The 22784-nt window shown below is 31.7% G+C and overlaps 1 long non-coding RNA gene across 3 annotated transcripts in view; it reads right to left on the bottom strand.

Moving 5' to 3' along the window:
* Positions 1 to 22784, bottom strand: part of LOC127699914 (uncharacterized) — a 36508-nt gene that overhangs the window by 8545 nt on the left and 5179 nt on the right. The window contains exons 1-5 of one of the 3 annotated variants that reach the window (XR_007981290.1): positions 22562 to 22685; positions 12159 to 12353; positions 9712 to 9809; positions 9124 to 9244; positions 7970 to 8104 (exon numbers count right to left, since the gene is read on the bottom strand). This is a non-coding gene — a long non-coding RNA (uncharacterized LOC127699914). Of the gene's footprint in view, positions 1 to 7969; positions 8105 to 9123; positions 9245 to 9711; positions 12354 to 22561; positions 22686 to 22784 lie in introns of those variants that run through there. The other 2 variants (XR_007981288.1, XR_007981289.1) reach the window with 2 other exon arrangements.

Raw genomic sequence — 22784 nt, 5'->3', positions numbered from 1 at the left:
ATATTACCAAATAAAGTTAAACAAAATTATACTTGTCAAGAGATTGTACAGTTTTATGATCTCTACGTATTAAAATGTAATTGCTATACAAATAATTCAACACTCATGTCGGGCAGATTGTAATTGATGCACGTTTCTCGAATATGTCTGACGAATTTGTCCGTCGGTACCCTATGATTGAATTGCCAGTTGACTTAAGTTGCATCTATACATTTTTATTATTTCTATTTACTATCAAGCTCCAAATATAACGTTTTGTATTCTAAATAAGTGATTGTACTGAAATTACCTCAGCAGATAAGTCTGCAAATTAACCGAATGATTAAAAATGACCTTATCATTGATTGTCATGTTTCTTTAGTGCTGTTCAGATCAAAATTGATTTACTAACGAATACACACTATGTACCGTTCCTTTATTGAATAAAATGTATGCTTATTATACAAAATGAACTTTCGTTATTTTGAAAATTGCTAATAAATCAATGAATAATATCTAATTGGAAAAACAACCGAGACGTAGTTTCATCGAGAATTGAATAAAGTCAGGAAAACACGAGACTAATCAAAACAACCATGATGTTAAGATAAATTTTAACTGTAATACATGTCCTGTTACCTTAATTATAGACAAAGTTTATATTGCGTATCAATTTTAATGTATGTGTGTATAGATTGTGATATTGTAATATGAAAAAGAAAATAGGTGACAAAAACATTTTAAATTTGTATTCAAAAGATAAACTTTCAATGGCAATTGTATCTTTTCATTACAATTAAAGAAGTAGCTATAAATGATAACATAAATCTTGTGTTGAAGTGAAGCAGATAAATTTTCATGAGAACGTATTCAACATCAAACTGCTTCATTGATGAGTATACTGTTACAACTAAAATACTCATCTTCGATGTGTTCATATTAACCAAATATTGAACTCTGTTATTTCTGATATTTTGTTCAGGTTAAGTTGATTCATTTTTGACATATTTCATCTTTCCTATTGTTAACTTCTCATGTTTCAGCATTTACAAACCATCGGCCGAATTATATGGCGTTTACATATCTTAATTTTTACTTTACGCCAGTGCATGTTGGTTTTATATTCTGTTCATTTACAGGGGCGTACTTCTGACACACAACCATACCAAAAGACTTAAGAACGACTGACAACAACGTTACATAATCTTTCGGTTACCATCAAGAATTGGTTGATCAATTCGATGTGTTTGTGTCACAACCAATTGGTGACATGTTTTTCGATTATGTCCTATAACATTTAGACTAAGTATGATTTTGCATGGCAGTTGGTGTAAAAATAGGTGATCGCACCAAACCTTGCTGATTTTTGAGTTCATGTAATTCATTCAGATTTTGCTTTTACTTCAATCGATTAGCTCTGATATGAACGGACAATGTATGACAACACTTGCAATATACTGTTGCCTCTCATTTTTAAAAGTCGAAACATTTGTATTACATGTAAAACAATAGGTAGGAAATTTCTCCAAGTTACAAAAACTTATCTGTGAATAGCATGTATTGTAAATTATGGCCATTAATCTGTAACACAAGTACAATAATTTCGGTGTGAAACGGTCCTTTTGTTGTCTTATTCGATTAGATTTTCCTTTTATACTCTCAGACGAAGTCATACGAAGGATTAAACATACATTATAGATTTGCCAGATCGTGTAAAATGTGCATTCATGATATTAGGAAAAGCCCCCTTTGGGCTGGAGGCGTTTTCATATTGTTTAATAACTATATTAATATGTAGGACTCTAAACCGCGATGGTTCTCCGAACCGCGATGGTCACGCTATTGTGTTTTTGTTTGACGCTGACGTGCGTTTTTTATCACGCTGAAGAGGCATTGTTACACTAACTTGTTGATATCTAAGCCTAAATGCGATTATGGTAACGCGGAAGTGCGATGGACTACATAAACTATGTCCAATGCTTTCATGTCGATGTAGAATTCAATTTGTTTGATAAAAGCAGATTTTTTTTGTTTTGTAGTTAACAAGGCGCATTTACAATTTTAGTACTACGGGACAAGGTGTGTGATTGGATTTGTCGAGATGGCGAATTTGTTCTTCTACAGCGATTTATGTTTCTTTTAAATTTACTTTAAGGTTCTTTTTACACGTACGATAAAACATGGCTTTTTCTAAATACATTACATTTGGTAAAACAATTCAAACGAGAAAACAAACGGCCTGATTTATGTACAAAATTTTCAATTAACAAAAATACAAGTATGACAAGCAGCAACAAACGACAACCACTGAATTAATAGTTCCGGACTTGGGACAAGCACAAACAGAATGTGGCGGCTCCCTAACCTGGGACAGTGAAGTTATAGTACAACATAAGAACAAACTATGAAATCAGTTGTAAAGGTCTCAACTCATCAGATTGATACAAAACAGAAAACATCTAACAAAAACACAGACCGGATATCTATACATCCCAACGACAAAAAAGACACTAGGTACAGATCTTAGAGTACTCGCAGTTACTGACATATAGTTCAAAGCCAATAATAAATAATTAAAAATCATGCATTTACGACTAAAATATTAATTAATACACATCCAACATGGATTTAGTGTAAAGACGTCATTGACAGACAGAGAAAAACGACCTAATGCGATGCCAAGATTAACCAAGCTCTGTTCTTTACCTGGGAATACATTACATCAAAATTTCGAGGATTGCAACATAATTCCATAATGCAGTCCAAATAATAATTGCATATTGTTATTCTAAACTGTTTCCCAAAATTGATCGCCCTGAAGATCATTTTAAACATTTTATATAAATCAAAAATGTCAAGAAAGGTTTTGATTTTGTGAATATTGCCGGTATTTTAATGATCATTCCGTTAAAGAACAAATTCCTGGCTTTTTTGAACGCCCTCTTATTTGTTATGTTTACTTAAAATCTAATACCCGGAAATATGTGTTTAATTATAGGGAAGTGTGTGAAGATGTTAATAACAGTGGCAATTCACCTACGTCATGAAATTGTAGTAATACAGAATACATTTATGGACCCAGATCCCATGTTGTAACAGGAGATCTCAACATCGTTCATCACCGAAAGTTCAAATCATTCCTCAGTTATTGACCCCCCCCCCCCCATTTTCCCGTCAATTATTAATTGGAATGAGTGTGGTAACATCCTCCACGACTCACTCCGTACTTACTGCTCGAAATGGATAACATGAGAAAAAGCTGACAAAAAATCCTTAGATTCTTTTCATAATTCAGTAATGAACATAGTTGATATACGTATAAAACATTTTAGAGAACATAAAATTGAGAATGAAAATGGGGAATGTGTCAAACAGACAACAACCCGATCATAGAGCAGACAACAGCCCAAGGCCACCAATGGGTCTTCAATGCAGCGAGAAACTCCCGCACCCGGAGGCTTCCTTCAGATGGCCCCTAAACAAATATGTATACTTGTTCAGTGATAATGGACGTCATACTAAACTCCAAATTATACACAAGAAACTAAAATTAAATATGATACAAGACTAACAAAGGCCAGAGGCTCCCGACTTGGGACAGGCGCAAAACTGCATGTTACTCCTAACAACAACCATAATAACCCTATTTCTCGTATCAAACATAAACTAAACGAAATCGCCAAAGAATTTGTTTTTGTCCCGGCTGATACGACTGCTTATAATATCATTAGTGTTTGATGTAAATTTTACATTGAAGTTCTGCAAAAGGAAATCACGAATTCACTCACATTCCAACTAACTCCATTTTCGGAAAATGACATCTGTAACAAACATAAACTTTAAGCTACCTCTTTACAAGCAGAACCAAATACAATGAAAGTTCCAACTTAATACTGGCTTCCGAAGCTGGACAAAACACCTTACAAATAAAGATTTATTTCGTCTTCAGGCCTTTGTTCCACTACTTAATTGTCTATTCTACTTACTAGTACACTTGGTACAATCGAAAACATTACTTTTATAGTGTCAAATATTCGTTGGAAGTACGTACTTGATAAATTGCATGCTTTTATGTTGGTGATTTAGAATCTTTTCAAAGTACCCTATACACCACTTTGCCTAATAATCAAAATTCACACACTTAATTAAATAAACACTTAAATAGTCGGAATGCAAGGTTTTATGTTCAAACTCTTGTAGGTCATGTTTTAGTAACAACAAACAAAAGAACTATGTCAATTTGAACAGCTTTGATGCGATAACTGACCTTGAATTTTTACTAGATATCATTTTTGTTCGCTATGGAGATTCCGTATATCGTCAAGTTATCGAATTCCAATGGAGACTTACTGTGCACCACTTATTGTGGACCTGTTTCTGTATTGTGATGAATTACAATTTATGACTAAAATCAGCAAAGACCCATCGAAACAACATCTGATACAAAATTTAATAACACTTTTAGATATTTGGACGATATATTAGTTCTCAATAATGACGACTTCTGACTATACACTAAAGAGATTTATCCCACTGAACTGACTTTAAATAAAGCTCATACTAACAATGGGCATTGCCCTTTCCTGGATCTTGATATTTGTATCTTTAACGGGAAGCTAAATACACATATTTACGATAAAAGAGATGATTTTTTATTTCCTATTGTTAATTATCCATTGTTAGATGGTGAAGTTCCCTTGTCACCCTCGCATGGTGTTTATATATCTCAACTTGTTCGATTCGCTCGTGTATGTAACAACGTATTTGATTTTAAGTAAAGAAATCTCTGTTTTACTGAAAAATTATTACACCAGGGTTTTCGATATCACAAACTAGTCAAAACATTTACCGAATTTTATCATTGATAAAAGGGCACCATTCGTAAATATAAATAAACATGCAGACATCTTATACGTTCAGGTATTTCACAGCTATCCTTTTATGGTAATATTCTATACAAAGCAGAAAAATTGCGGCATTCACCTCAAAAGCTAACCAAAACTTTAAACAGACTTATTCACAAGGTATACAGTTATGATATTGTTGTTAGGTCATTAAACATGGCATATTTTGGTATTAATATAAATTCACTCATAGGGTCTTTGCATTGGAAATAAACACAGTTATTCTAAAACCAGTTGTTGGCATGATACGGTTTATGTTCTTCTCATATTCTATGATGGTATGATACTTAACTCCTAATAAGAGGGATTGTGCTTGATTTTCATATGATCAAGACATACTCTTTCAATCAGTTTAATTGAGGTCTGGAGCTGGCATGTCAGTAACTGGTAGTAGTACTTGGTTAATTTATGTATCATTGTCATGTTGCTTAGTTTCTTTTGTTACCTATTCAGACATCGGACTCGGACTTCTTTTGAACTGGGTTTTTATGTGCGTTTTGCTGTGTGTGTTTATTCTACATTGGCTAGAGGTAAAGGGGGAGGGTTGGAATCTCACAAAACATGTTAAACCCCGCTGCATTTTTGCGCCGGTCCCAATTCAGGAGCCTGTGGCCTTTGTTAGTCCTGTATTTTTTTTTTTTTTATTTTTTTTTAGTTTATTTAAATGTTTTAGAATTTAGTGTGACATCCATTTTCACTTAACTAGTATACATTTTGTTAAGGGGCCCGCTGAAGCCCGCCTAAGAGTGCGGGATTTTCCTGCTGTGTTGAAGACCCATTGGTTGCCTTGGGCTGTTTCTACTCTTTCGTCGGGTTGTTGTCTTTTTGAAATATTCCCAAATTTCTATTCTCAATTTTATCGACAGATTGTAGAGCCATGAACGTGCATTTGTTTTTTAAAATAATAAGATTGATTTTAATTTACTGATAACAAAACCAATGTTTATACCAATAATGCAATATTCAAAGATCTAATGACAGTGTTGAATTGGTAACCTTTTATGATAATTTTATCAAAAGTATCGATAAGTTTATCTTAATCTTAGCTAAATTTCCGGGCTCGGTAAACAACATCTTTGTAAAATAATTAATAACTTATTTTTATGCAAATGACTGAAATCTTTAGCTTTTATTCTTATTTAACTCTTGCCAATCCCTTTTGGGAGCCTTTTCACTAGATCCTTTGTTGTGTGGCCATTGGTAAAATTCTAACCAACACGTCACAGTTTTACACATTCTTGCTTATCAACACGATCGATAAACAAGATTTTATTTGGGATTTTATCAATTTTCCCTCCCCATTTTCAACTCCTCTTTTTCTAATTTTTTTTTTTTTTTATTTACTGGGTGAGTTAATTTGTTTGTTATGACATTTTTTGGTTTGTGAACATAACTTTTTCTGACCATTAATGTCGCATGTGCTACTATTAGTGTTTGTTTTGTTTTATATTGACTTTTTTACCCCTTTCTATGCCAAAGTGTTGTATTATGTAAAATGTTTTTATTTTATTCTCATTTGATTTATACATTGCCCATATAATGTCAATAAGGGCTTCTCAAATAGTTCTTACAATTACTTCTTATCAGATTGTTTGTTTCGGTTGTAGGAGGATTGCATAACATATCCTTCCTAATTTATTCAAGAAGCTCCTCTTTGATTTTTTAATTTTTGAGAGTTCCTGTTTACTATAAATCCAGCATAGTAGTAACCAAATGTGAATATTGGTACCTCAATATAATTTACTGGTATCGAATTTCAAAAATATCAAATATGAACATTAAAGTATAAGACACATGTTATCATTCCATATTGGTGCAATCAATGGACCTTTCCTTAAATATTGTCTCAAACACCCCTTTTTGACACAAAATTTTAATGCCTTTTATGATAAATACTGTAAATTCAGAAATTTTTGCCACGTTTTTTTAAATGCGAATAATGCGACTGTGTGAGTATCGCAATGATAAGAACTCGCGTTCTCATATCAATACATATACAATGTATATTTGCGGAATCGCAATAAATAATTTTGCATTGCTGTCCATTTTTGAAAAATCGCCAAAATAAATGCACGCAATACCTTCTGAATTTACAGTATTAGTTTGAAGATGATCACACCATTTTGATTTCCTTTGATCACTTATCAAAGAAGTATTTCTGAAATATATGTAGTTGTTTGAATCATCTTTATATATAGACTGACTAAATGCAGGGTATGTTTAATTAGCCATATTCCATGTGAACTGTCATTCACGTCGACCATGTACAGTTGATAATCTGTCGATGATATGTGGTCACTTTTGATTAAGTTAAAAGCACAAAAACGACATTGTTGGCAAAAAGTAAAATAACAAAAATACTGAACTCCGAGGAAAATTCTAAACGTATACAAATGTCAAAATCAAAAGCCCAAACACACCAAACGAATGGATAACAACTGTCATATTCCTGACTTTGTACAGGCATTTTCTTGTGTAGAAAATGGTAGATTAAACCTGGTTTTATAGCTAGCTAAACCTCTCACTTGTATAACAGTCGCATACAATTCCATTATATTGACAACGATGTGTGAATAAAACAAACAGACATAATAAGTAAAAATATCAAAAATATGAGTACAGCAGTTAACATTGTTTTATAATTTTAATCACTTTAAAAACAAGAATAGTATATTGACACTTATGAAGACTTTAAGTTGTGATTATTGACGATGAAATTTTGCTTAATATGTCCTTTTCATTTGAACTATGACGGATAGTTGTCTCCTTAGAAATCATACTACGGCTACTTATTTTTATATCAATCTCACAGATTTGTTTGCAAATTCTACGAAAATGATCAGCTTTATAGTCACAGTATCCGAACATACTGCCCAATAATCAAATCTGTAAATTCATTATTTGTTATTTCAATTGCAGTACAACTATCAATGATTATAATAGTTGTGACTTCCATGCAATCAATAAATCTGATAGGTTTTCAATTATTGAATAAACAATCATGTATTATTATGCAAATGCATAAACATGCATGATATAATTTGTACACTTCAATCATTATCATCATAAAATAGTAACATACTAACTGCACAAGCCTTGTATACTTTCACTGTTATTCATGCAATGTGTTTCATATAGTTGTGATATATTTCCTCCATTACACATAAAGGTCATACACATCTCTTCATCTTTGCCACTTCTTCGATAATCACCCTTAAAGACTAATAATCAATAAGAACTTTCCAATTCAGATATAGAATTTTTGTTCAAAAAATACACGGAACATGTGTTTGCTTTTTAAATTCCATTGTAGGGATATTGTTTTGAATTAAAGGCAAAAGTAGTTTACCGACGGTCAAATCTCTTTACGGCATTTAGCATAACAAATCATGCTTTAAGTAAACTTTTGGAAAGATGTCAAAAAAGCAGCAAGACCAGGTGAACAGACATTAAATGACATGCGTATGACTGTTTGTTTGTTTATTCCACATAGATTAGATGTATATGAAGGGGTTTTAGTTTCTTTACTCAACATTGGCTAGAGGTAAAAACAGAGGGCTGAGACCTCACAGAACATTTTTAACCACGCCGTATTTTTGCACCTATCCCAATTCAAGAACCTCTAGCCTTCTTAAGTCTTGTGAGGTTTTTTAATTTTGGTTCATTTCTATGTTTCGGAGTTGAGTGTTGCATTCATTTCGTTGAACAGGTAGACATTATCGGTAAGGAGCCAGCTGAAACTCGCCTGCGGCTGCTGGATAATCTCTCTGCGTTGAAGACCTATTCTTGGCCTTTGGATGTTTTCTGCTCTTTGTTAAGGTTGTTTTCTCTTTGATACACCACCCGTTTCATTCCCTATTCTACGTTAAGCGTCCTCTTGTGTATTTGTTATATATCAGTTACTAACTAATCCTTGAAGATATATATAACTTGGAGATGACGAACAACCTATATAGTTGTGTATAATGCTTTTGGTATTTTACTGTGTATGGTGTAATTCTGTTTCATGAAGAGATACACATTTGTTTTACATTACGATGTGCATGATGAGCTCTGACATTCGTATATATATTATCTGGTTTTCATGTACCTAAAGTTGTCTCTGAACAGTCAGAATGATTAGTATTCAAAATGAACAAACAAACAAGTTTCCATACGATCGTTTGATATCGCAATCACAAATACGTAGTTGTATTTGTTTTGTCTAACCTGATTTCAGTTAATTTTAATAAAGACTCACCCTTGTGAACTAATACTGCTTGAGAATCGTTGTATTTTGTGCACTTATCTAAACTTAGCCATGATCTAAAGTTAATATTCTCTTTTAAATGATTTAGACAAATGCATTCTTGCAGATTTTCCTAAAACAATACAATAACATATATCAATTGAAAAGAATACTCCAACGCAGATATTCTTTGTAAAATACGTTGTAAGTGTCAACATAAACAAGTCATTTACTGGTGGAAAGTTCGTTTTCTTTTGCATTTTCGCTACAAATAATATTGATGTGTATTCTATCTAAAAAATGATCGAATATTTTATAATTTACCTCACCATACGATTCTGATGTAGTCAAAATGAATATATATTGTTAAATGACATTTACAGTACCAATTTCATTCCAGAAAATGCACATATCGACAAATAATATTGTCTCTTCAGTGATAAACAAGGCCAACTACCTAGTACAAATGTAAGAGGTCAGATACAACCAAAATGGACCAAAGGTTAGTCCAAATCCAAACTAAAAATCCGAGGTATGCATTAATGCGATACATTTCTAAATTCGAAAGGATTTTGAAAACAATCAAATTATTTTATTTACCTTATAACTAAAATAATTCGTATTATTACATTTCCATAAGCATAATCCGGTTGATGACTCAAAAACTATGTCTCTTTGCTCTGGCAACTGGTAACATCCTACAATAAGATGATTTTAATAAAGTGCATATTACAACGGTCATATTAATTAATTAATAGTGTTGTCATTGCATCTAGCTGGTTTCAATATATTGTTCAGTTACTGACTCATATGCATGAATTTGTGTCCCCATCGGAACTCGTTTTCGGGGGACGTAGAAAACTGGGAGTCCGTTTGTCCGTGCGTCGGTGCATCTATCCGTCTGGATTTGTTTTAGGGCTCTCACATGTACAATTCTTTACAGGTTTTATTAAACTTATATCATAGGTTCATATCAGAAAAGTCTCGGAAAAATTGAAAAATGAGTGAAGATCAACTATTCTTTAATGAATTATGCCCCTTTTTTCGTTGTCTTAGGTACGCACGGAATATTTAAAATTATAATCTAGCATTACTCTATAATTTGGAAGCAACACTATGTGATTAAGTTTGGGAACACTGTTTTATCAATTGTTGTAGGCTGTTGTTAGCTGTTAGCTTCTCTGTTATCAGGTTTTTTGAAAGACTGTTATAAATTGTCAGAATTTAAAATACTGAACTGAAAAAGGAAAACAAAGTCAAAAGTCCGTGTTCTTGTTTTTGAAATATAGGCCATTGAAAATTTGGCGGAAAAAAATGTTCACTAGATTTGTCATTCATTTAACGTTTGCACCTTTTTTCAAATACTATGAAAAAGTAGATTTTGTAAAAATGGCGATTGAATTATATGTTATACAATTATGTGCAAAATCATTTACAAATAAGGAACGTATCTCACTCATGCAAAGCTCTGAATCCTAATCCATTAGGCTATTATTGTTGGTCGTTTTTAGGTTTCATTACCTCTTCAACGTTTGATAAAGAAGTGGGTTTTTTCCGTCCTCGAGCAACAATGAAAATACATTAAATCTCGGAATGCTCTTCGGATGTAGAAAATTTGGTTATATCAATCAGTGGATCAGTGCCTATGAAGATGGACACCTACTTCCAGAGGATACAATTTATCCATTCTTTCAGTACGTCGATACTGATAGGACAATACGGATATTAGTATATTAAAATTGCTGTTATCAATAGGAAAATAAATTTAACAAGTGTATTGATGTCCTTCTAGAGAATCTCTGATTCCTGCATTGTCCTGATCTGTTTTTTTCTGTTCTATTCCATCAGCTATTTGGAATCTGTACATGTATTAGGTTTTTCAATTATAAAATTATATTGCCTTAACCACACGAAACAGTAAAAGTGGTATCGTTTAAAGTCAAATTTTCACAAACATCTGAGACAGGGTGGTAAAGGTCAGTTTTCATTGAATAATTAGGTTCTTGAAATTCAAAAATCTCCGACAAAAAAAAAACAGTATATCAAATTTAACAATTTGACGTCTGAGTCTATTAAACTATCAAGTAGGTTTTTATCGTAGAGAATAGTTTGTGCGATTCAAAAAGCCCAACCTGTTCGCAAGTTTAATATTTTTGTCTGACTCTTATCTTCCATAAGGATCAAGTTTTACGTGAAAATATTTGTTCGGCTTTATATCGCGAAATTAGCAAATGATAAACCTGTCGCAAAAACGTCCCACTTAACAGTACACTGTTTAAAGTATATTATTTAATATTCTTTATTATAACGTCAGTATTAAATTAAAAACATATAAATGGCATATGGAAGTTCGTTGGCTAATTAATAAGTTAACTAACTAATATCTGAATATAGTGAATTGGTTTAAAGAAATTTCTGAAATGGTAGTAACTGATCTCTGTATTATATCATCCTACTGACTTTGAAAATTCAACAACAGGAAGGAAGGTGATCGAGGTAAAAACACAAATTTTGATATTTCTTTACTTTGCCAATAAAATAGTAAAGCGCTTTAGAATTAATGAGATAATTTCACTCAGTTGTTTTTGTGAGGCTTTCTTTAGATTATGGGCTTTTAATGGATTTGAAGGAAAACTGAGTTACATTGTTTGTAATCGTACAATTGATTTGATGACGTTTGTGTGTTTTTCATAAAATGCAGATGCATATTTTAAGCAACGTGTCAAAACAACACCCTAAATTAAGATAGGTTACCACCTGATTCATAGTATCGTATGTCCTTATTTGCGTCTAGTTTTCTTGGCCTTTGGGAAATTCGTCCTTCAAAGTATTCCAAAAAACTATTCTGTGTTGCAGTTTATTTTTTCTTCATAAAATATGTTTCGTGTCTTTGGTATTATGGTAAAACATTTCAGCAAGGTAGAGTTTATATAGTATGAACTATCCAAACATTATTCAACATATCTGACATGTTTTATCAAATTGACGATATAAATTAGTATTTGCAATCAGTTAACCGTATAAAGATATATTAAATGCATACATACCCAAAACTTCCATCCAAGGAGTACGTATTTTGTAAATACCTTTACCTATCCAAAACTGCTTATCAAGTAAAATAGACAGGTTAGTAAGAATCGCCTCATCATGTTCAAGTCCGTCTGTGCCACATTTTGAAGTTGCATTCATCCATGTTAAGCTAATATTGTAATTTTGAACATCTTGACATTGTCCAGTCTTGTCTGTAAGATAAATAAATCAAACAAAATCATTTGGTTTAATGAATTTTAAATAAATAATTTCGTCGAGTTTCTGTATGTTTTACTCGTAAAATGATACAATAGGACGGGCGATATCATTCTATATGTTATACAATTTCAAAATTTATTCAATATTTTAGGTATTTCAGGGCTTAGATTTAATTAATATGTATAAGTAGTATCATTATTGGTAAAAAACCGTATATTGCCCTCCTGATGTCTGTTGATTATTTTGTATTTTTGTCGAATGCTTATTCAGTACAAATACACTCAGTTTCCAAATGTTCAGATTGATATCCTTATATATTCTGCTTTGTACTTCACCAACCCGTTGAGTTGAAGTTGTTGCGCTTGAAAATAATGTTAAAAGTTCTTAATAAAGCATGCCTCCCTTTATATTTGCATTATATGACTTTGCGTCGACCCATACTCCTCTTAGTGTAAGTTTGTAAATTTTATGTTTACCCCATCTTCACTTTAGAGTCCGGAAACATTGCATAAGACTACGAAAGCGGGTAACTATAAAGGTAGTATGCCCAATAAAGTTTATTTCTTATGTTTAGTTATGAAAAGACATAAATAAAGGCAAAGAATAACATGCCACAAATTTCAATGGCAAATGCATGTCCGCCTTTAATTCAAAGTCATTAGAAACCAGTTTCTAGTAATTATATTCTATCAGAAGTAAATGCATGCACATATACTGAACTAAGTCCGTTATACCAGTTTTTTTTACAATTATTACGAATCTATAACATGAAATAGACAAAAAATATTTCATTCTCTGATTGTTGATTTCAAACTACTAGTAATTAACTTTCGAGTTTCGTAACATTGATAGACAACCAACACCAGCACACGGAGCACATGGAAAATAAATAAATTGATAGAACCAAATGATATATATTTGAAATATATTTTTCATGCATTCCTATTTGTTAATTCAACTTTTCCTTAAAGTCATATTGAACTTCAAATTGAAAACAAAGGTTAAATATGTTCTATATACTTCAAGTTTTATGCTATGTACTGCTATTGAATTATTGTTTTACCGTACTCTAACTCTTCGTTATTTTCATGTATACAGTGACCTTAACTGCGAGACATCTCGTTAGAACTTCGGCCACCGATGATCTTCCATCTTTTTGAAAAATAGATGGAAGATCATCAAGTGTAGACATAGAACGATGTTAAATTTGTTGCTTTCTATTCATATGAATGACATAAGGCCTATGAATACTTTGTGTTATATCAGCTATAGTCATGATTTTAATAAAGGACGTTTGAAATATGTTCCCTTGTCCCGTAATATTGTCTTTTACACCTAGAGGATACGCTGTCTGTTGTCATTAAATCCAATACGCTAGGATTTGTTTTTATCTGATTGACCTTGTTGTTTCTGAACTAGAATTCAGTATAGTTTTGATAACGCAGGATGGTTTATATCACAGAACTGTAAACTTGCATCAATCAACACTTACCATATTGTATACTATTTTTATTAAAATTATATGCTAGATTAGGATAGTAAGCAGTAAATTTTGCAACCCAGGATTTAAAAAAGGACAAAAATATTGGTACACAATGACTACAAACTAAAAAATGTTGTCCGTTTCAATTTGGAGTGCTAACATTTTTTTTTTATTCAGATACGGAACCGCCACAAAAATAAGTATTTCATCTCAGAATGGTTCGGATTACAAAATGCACCAATCAACATTGGCCTTATTTGTTGTTTTTATTGGAAAGTATACGTTTTTAATATCAATCCGTAAATTTGTAATTGTATAATTTGTAATTGGATTCTATATTATACCTCTTGTAAATGACAGGATTCTAAATAGGTTTCAATTTGACGTAACTTGAGTTTAAACTTTTTCCCTTGGTCACCATTTTGGATTAAATAGTAGATTTTTTGTTTTTGATTAACAAAGTAGAAATATGCGGTCCAGATCCGTTAAATGATTAATCGTTACGAAGTAATACCACTAGCAAAGCTAGAAAAACAAACGTTTCTTAACAACTAGTTCTTATGTCTAGAAGTCAGTACAAAAAGTTGAATTTGGGTAATTTATTAAGGAATTTGTATATGTACAAATGTAAATCTGCAACATGGAGACAACAGGGAAAAAAAACAAACTCAAATTGTGTCAATCTAGAACCTATATATTGACCAACTATCCTGACTATGACTTCAACTTTTGTTTGCTTTAATTAAGAGTTTCGACTTAACATTTTATATCACAATGACTAGTTTTGTTTCCTCCGAATGGTTTGTATAACAAAATGGTCATCCGCTTCAATCAACACTGGCCATAGTTGTTCTTTATATTGGCAATTGTTTGCCGGTATCGTAAATTAATAAATTTGTTAACATATGGTGGGTTTGTTTAACATAAGATTGATAGCGATGGTTATAAAATATGATTTTCATCAATAAAGAGTGTCAACATCTCCTGTTTTTTTTTCAAATACTAAACAGTCACTAAAAATCAGTAGTTGTATTATCTGTGATTGGCTTGAATGCCATTTGATTAGGGACTTTCCTTTTTGAATTTTCCTCGGAGTTTAGTATTTTTGTGATTTTACTTTTTGTTTGTACTACACAAATATCCGCTCGCCCTATATATAAGTATTACTTATTTTCGTTACACAATAGTGTATGATTTCTAATAATAATATTAATTAATTGTATTGTCAACTAAAACTGTGAATCATAAGGGCTACTTTAATTTGCGTCATTTGGAACAGTTCTATCATTGAAGCGATTCTAAAAATTCAAACGTAAAATCGATTAAGACAGTTCTACCTTAGAGCAGGTTATGACAAGTCTATCATAGGACTGGTACTGACAGATCTACACTACAATAGTTTTGGACTATTCTCAAATACAGCTGATTCTGATAGTTCTACCTTAGAACAGTTCTAGTGTAGGATTTCCATAGAGTAGTTTAGAACAGTTCTGTGACAGACTATTTTAAGAGTCATTTCAAAAGATTATAACTTAACCAAATTGAAATTATTTTCGAAATGTTGTATGCAAATATCCCCAATACAACTATAAAGATAGGAATAAAGTTATTTTTCTTATGAAATTACATCTGTTACAACAATTACCTGACGCCTTTCGTATTTAATTAAATTTGGAAAGAGAACACTATTTTGATCCTTTTTAGAACATGTAAACCCTCTAGGTTCTGAACGATATTGCGCTATCCTAAAATAATACTGCCCTAGGATTCATATCTTAACTTCGATGTTTCCCCGTCTCATAATGAAGTAGAATATTTTTTTAATTGACGTCGGATGTATATGATGTATCAATAATGATGAATATATTCTGTTTTTATACTATACAAAACCATAGGTGGTCCATTGTTATCTACCCAGGGAGGTATAAACAACAAGTAAAATAGCAAAAGTTCCGAACTCCAGGGAAAATTCAAATTTAGAATTCCCTTAACAAATGGCAAAATCAAAAGCTCCAACACATCAAACGAATGGAAAATAACTGTCATGTTACTGCATAATACATGCATTCCCTTTTGTAGAAAACGGTGGATTAAACCTGGTATGATAGCTAGCTATACCTTAAAATGTGTGAGAAAATCAAACAGACATAATAGGTACAAATGTCAAAAATTGGGGTACAGCAGTCAACATTGTGTAATAATCTTCATCACTATAAAACAAACAACAATGTCAACAAAGAAAAACAAAATGGCATATAAACACTCTCTATACAAAACACATAAGCAAACATGAAAGACAAGAATACAAAAAAAGACCATAGCATAATATACTGGTTCTCCGGTAAAGCGATTTTTTTATGACGCTGATTTGTCCCACCGTAACAAAGGAAACTAACGACTTCGAGTTATATACCTGTAGCTTGTTATACTTATATCAGAGATTTTTATATTTCTTTATTATCTATATTTTTATTTTTTATAAAGTTTAGTACTATTGCACTGCGATAGTGATCGTACCGGCCGTCATAATGTTTTCTTCGTAAACCTGTAATTTCCGTTAACGGATAAGAGACCAAAGCAGGACAAAATATTTAACACAACATAGAGTGTGATATAAGTTAAATTTGATTATAAGGTTACCATAAATAATTTTGTTTATAACAATGGTCATTTATTCCAAATTATATCAGTCTTAAAGATAAACAAAGTAGAAAACTGCAGAGATTTGTTAAGCATGTAATCTCCGTGGAATGGTCTATTCCAAACAAACACCAATTTTGAAAATGAATTCTACATCCAACAGATCGATATCGGTGTCAACATTTAATTTTAATACAACTTCTCTCTTCAGATATACGTATTATGTTTTATAAATGACGAAATCATCGAAATGTAACCTCCGTGGGATGTCATCTCCGTTGAAGTGCTTTCTTTCACGTCCGCACTTCTATCGAGTATGGCATGCCAAATAAACATTTTAGATAACTATTACGGATGGCGAGTATATAAATTACAGAACAATAAGTTAAACATACATTGTAATTCCGACGATATAAGAAAACCCATCTAAAAATCTTAATTTATCAATTTTTAAGTGTAACAGAATTGCTTTTTTTCTCAGATCTAGAAAAAAACGATCCGAATGGTTTTATATCAATATTAATGGGAGATGTTCGTTGTTATTCTGCGGTTTACATGTTGTAACGACTATTTTATTAGTTATGTGTGCGTTTCTCTGTGCTGAGTGTTCTTGCGTTTGTGTGTGCTGTATTTCTGTCACGTAGTATTGTCATTTTAGCGATAATTTTTTAACATTGCCATATAAGCAGGAGGTTTGGCTAGCCATAAAACCAGGTTCAACCCACAATTTTTTCTTAAAATGTCCTGTACTAAGTCAGGAATATGGCAGTTGTTTTCAAATAGTTCATTTCTATGTATGTTGGCGATTTTTGTTGCACTTCAGTTTTGCTGTTGTTCCATTGCTCTTATAGTTGATGTGTTTCCCTCGGTTTTAGTTTGTAACCCGGATTTGTTTTCTCTCAATCGATTTATGACTTTTGAATAGCAGCATACTACTGTTGCCTTTTTTTAATGTAAGTAAATAATTTAAACCCGTTTTCAATATTCAAGATATGAAACTTTTATTATAAATAAAAAATTAATACCGAATTTAATAAGATTTAAGAATTATGCAAGTAGTCCTAAACATTGCTCTGCCTAATGTGAGAGAAGCTTTTAAATACTTTCTATCATTAAATATATTAATTTCTTTGTAATAACTTGGATGTCTGGGATAATAAGTAGATAAGATGACATTAGGTATATTTGATCATATTTGGTTTGTGATATGAGGTAATAGTACTGAGAAGCTAAACATTCAGTTTTATAACAGAAACAGTACAATTAGTTAACCGACATTAAGAGAAATCTGGAATCTGATAGAGTAAAAATTCGATCCCCTCAACTAGATTTTATCCTTGATAGCCCAACTGTCCAACAAAATATAAAAAAAAACATTGCCTATCAATCAATGGTTTGGAGAATATTAAACTATATTTAACATTTATTGGACGTGAAAAAAAAGGCTTGTTATACCACCCAACAAATCACAGAAAATGTCATCCGTCCTCGAGCATCAGTCTTCGAGACCTTTCCAATAAATTGTTGTTTTAAATTTTAAAGAATTATGGGTCTTACAAATATGAAACTGAAGACGTAGGAATCATGCCGGTGAAAGAGACGTTTTGATTCTGCAGTTCCTTTTAATTGTTCATTAATAAAATTTGAAATTATAAAGAAACTAAGGTTTCAACCCCATCAGGCAAAGTTGACCTTCGACTGATTGCTCTATTTCTTATGACCTTTTTGGTCAACTGTTTCTGTTCTTGTACATCTTTGGCTTTCAAATAATCGTCTTTGAGCGTAAATAATGAAGATAAATCAAGAATAGTGCTTCGGACTTATGAAATTTATAACTTGTTGTTTTCTGGGTTTTTTTCACTTTTGCAAAGTTTTTGGTTGTCAATGGTTATCTTGGTCTAAACTCTGTCACGAACTGTTTTGTCAGTGTTGTAATAATTTCTGACACAATGCAGGAGAAGGATGTAAGGTTAACTTTGTCTGCAATAGTGGACCAAATGATACGTCAAGATTTTGGAGGAAAATACCGATGCTTACGAATGTATATAATTTGTATGGCTAATATCAATGAACCTGTTCCAATTACGACAAGTTCAACATTTCATTCCAAATTAACTACTGGTCTATTGTCAATTATCAATAATAAATTTGATATGCAGAAAACGGTTTTTTTATTCTGTTAATCGTTTATTTCCGTAATCAATATGTTTTTATATTTTATATTTTGCTGTTTGTCCTTTTGTTTTCTCTCTCTGGTCATGGTGTTGTTTGTTTTTTATTGGATTTTTTTTTAAATATTTTTCAACGACAATGCATGCAACTTCTTATTTTGTGTTTGAAAATTCTTCTCTCCGTCGTGAATATGCATGAAATATTTGCCACTCTACCTTCAGAAAACAACAATCAATCAATGCTATCTCCTCTAAAATTGCAGTACGATAGTGGCTTTAAACATTATTAAATAGTTGATAAAATATTCGTTCAATCATTTGATCAGATATTAACACGTGGGTTATGATGATGATGAAGAGGAGAAAGAGGAGGAGGAGAAGGATGATTTACATTTAGCGGCGAATTATATGCTTATTCGGGTCAAAAGCATGTTAATACGATATTAATATAAATCCTGCTTTGTACAAGACCGACATGAGTCGATTTTTTTAGCGTATAAGTTCACAAGGTAAAAGTCCACAGGAAGATATAGCACTCTAATTTGTGTTGAAGAGATTTAAAAAAAAAAAAAGAGACTTATATAATAATGCAGATATGCATTGGCTGAATATTCCTTAGAAAAACGCACGTTAAAATTTATATGAATCAATAAAGCTAACAAAACACCGTAAAGGAAATGATTTCAAAGGTTTCAGCATTTTTTATATTTAAAATCAGATAATGACGTCAAAAGAAATAAAATGACGTTAAATGTGTTTGTTGACATGTTCTCATGTAATCTGTCTCGATCATTACTAATTAACGGTAGAATATTACATGCTGAAATTTATATGGTGGAGATATTATAGACTATGAGGATGTTCCGTGTTCTATATTTATAAGTTTTGCTGCACTTTATATTTTATCATTTTTTACTCGGACGCTGGGCGCTTTACCGGAGAAGTAGTGAATAACGTAACGGCGGGATGTAGAAGTACCGAGCCAGACAAAAGGATACTACCAAAAATGGACCAAATAGTATTAAAGGTTAACAACATACAAAGACAAAATAAGAACATGAAAACAGAATGTAGATCCAATAAATTTACTTTAAACTGAGTCCAGCAAAGCTTCGATGAAGAACACAATCCATTGACAACTTCTAATGTCAGAATCAAGAATTGATCAATCTTTTCATTTATCATCGATACTTTCAAACGTATTCCCCTTCAGGAGCACCTAATATCACCCTTTTTTTTTTTTGGGGGGGGGTTTGGTTTTTGGTTTTCTATGTTATGTTTTGTGTACTGTTGTGTGTTTGTCGTTTTTAGCCATGGCGTAAATATGTCAGTTTATTTTCGACTTATGAGTTTGAATGCCCCTTTGGTATCTTTCATCCCTCTTTTTCAATTGATTTTTGTAAAAGAATTAACCATTTATTCATTTTCGATTGTATAATATTTGTTTTTCTAATTTTGTTGGTTCATAAATTGCTCAGATTTTCACATCGCAACACAAAAAAAACGAATATCAAATGTTACTTGTTAGATAATGAATGGCGTTAATATCAGGCATCTAAAATTAATCATAATATCATGGCATGCATTTCAAGCTAGGTGATTGCTTTATTAACATTTATCAATACGATTAGGTGCATCTTTGGTTTTATTGTTAAATAAAACAAAATGGCATTTAATGAGTGATAGCCAACTGCTGCGCTTGAAAAATGGAAATTTAATGTTTTAAGGAAATATTAAATTGATATATTTATTCATCTCTACTGAACAAAATGCACTCCATTTGATTTATGACGACTATAAAGATGACGTGGCTGATCGTGATCGATCTGCTAACAATAACATAGTATGCACATGATAACACATGTAATTACCGTATATCGGGTTTTTTTTCGCGTGTGTTTAATTTTCGCTTTGTTCGCGAGATCTTCAGGTGTTTTGTAAACGTTTTATAGATAAAACTGCTAATTATCGAGTTTACATAAAATTTATATGTACACTCATTTAACCCTAAAGGTGAAATTACATTTTTATATAAAATCAGTCTTTTGTGTTGATTGGTAGATCAAAAGAGTGTGTATAATTAATTGAGATACCTGTTTTTCTAATAATTAAATTTGCTTATCATACATGTCATATCTTTTGACAACACAGAAGTCAGTTACATGTTCAAAAATGTTAATTACCGACGTCTATTTATTGTTGTCATAACCCGAACATTTTGCATTTAGTGTAAAAAATTAAATTAAAATAAATCACATTTAAACGAATATTTACACAAATATGCTTTCAAAAAGATATGTTATACTAGCACAAACTTGATTAAAACTTCATTTTTTACCATGCCACAATCGACATGATTTAAACGATTATTTAAAGATCTCCGAATATGTGTATTTTAGTTTGTAGTACAAGTATAAATATATAATCGATTACATGTCAGTCATTTACATTTGTTTTATGTTTTACTTTACTTCTTTAACAATACAATACGGTGTTATTTCGCATGTATTTTCCCATTCAACGAAAATTATACACAGCGAAAATTTAACCTGCCCATTTTGTCATCAAATCGCGAACAACTGATATACGGTATTTGATAAAAGATTAACAGTTATCTGTCAAGTTGTAGATATAATTCATAAAGCTATTACAGAACTAAATTTATTCAAGATAAGGACATAGAGCTACAACTCCCAAAATTCGAATCGATACGCAATCTTAAGACTAACGAACTGGTTTATATAAATATATTTTCAGACATGGTTTAAGGATGCACATTTTTTCACTCTAAGACAAGGAAATGTAGTATGATAGCCAATGACACAACTATCCAACAGAATCCTAATGAAGACGATTTAAGCAACTATAGGTCACCATACGCCTGTAGCAATGAGAAAACCCCGTAAAAGGCCCGACATTACAAAGTATAAAATTTAAATGAAAACCAACGGTCTGATTTTCGACAAAAATAGTTAACCAAAAAAAAATGTACTGGCTCCTGATTTGGAACAAACACACATAGAGTTTTAGTACTTTATGACCTGCATGTATGCTTAATCTCACTGAAGTTATATTCTAATACATTTTTATTGAACTTCGAGAAAAAGCTTATTTCAGGATCTCCCTGCATGTTAAAAGATATTATGAAACAACAAGATGTACAGTCTAACAGATAAGTAAGAACCCCCATCATTTGTCCATTGACAATTTAAGACATCGGAAATTGTTGAGGTTTGGAGATATCTTCAGATCTAAATTTATTACGAATATTCAAATTTAACTGATGTACGTAGACAAAACGTGCGTCTGACGTACCATATATCTTGAGTTTTTACAACCACTTGGTTCGATGCTTCTGCTGGTAGACTGTTCGTTCCCGAGGGTATCACCGGCCTTATAGTAAGCACTTCTGTGTTGACATACAATATCTTGGATATCTTTTTGTAATTATTTCTTATTATAGATTTTTGAATCATTCGTATTTGGTAAAATTTTTAAATCTTCGGTTTTGAATGCTTATCGATTCGTTTATTTGGCCTTCTCATTGTTTTGAATCGAACATAACCAATGAATCTGAGGTAGACGAAACACGCTTATGGCGTTCCAAATATCAAACCTTGTATTTTTATTTTCTATCTGCTGCAATACGAAAAGATTTTTGTACGTTAACGTCATGATCTCTTCCCTTGTTTTTTTCATTATGTTATTGGCGTATACCCTACATCAACTTTGATTCATATACATTGTTCATATATAGCAATGATACGTTTTTGAATTGATATTTGTACAAATTTTGAACAGGATATTATTGAAGTTCAGATAAACTAAAAATCAAATGAGAATTGATTTGTTTGTCATTGATTAATATACTATATCCTTTGTTCATTTATATCTAATTCTGACTTACCTAGCACAAAAAGGGAAATGAAACTCCAAAAACATGTATATTTTGATATCATTGCAAATGAAAATATTCGATAATATCCTGTGAAAAACAGGGAAGTAAAGTAAGTAAGTACTTGGTGATTAGGTTGCATATATACATTAGTTACGTCCCCTTTATGATAAAATAAGGAAGTTTGTATTAAGTAACAATATAATACTTAGATTTTCATAAAACTACAGGTAAG

This window comes from Mytilus californianus, unplaced genomic scaffold (assembly GCF_021869535.1).
Source record: "Mytilus californianus isolate M0D057914Y unplaced genomic scaffold, xbMytCali1.0.p SCAF_44, whole genome shotgun sequence".
In the NCBI taxonomy this organism is placed as follows: domain Eukaryota; kingdom Metazoa; phylum Mollusca; class Bivalvia; order Mytilida; family Mytilidae; genus Mytilus; species Mytilus californianus.
Note: the sequence above shows the minus strand (reverse complement) of the source record. Positions and strands in the feature narration are given on the sequence as shown.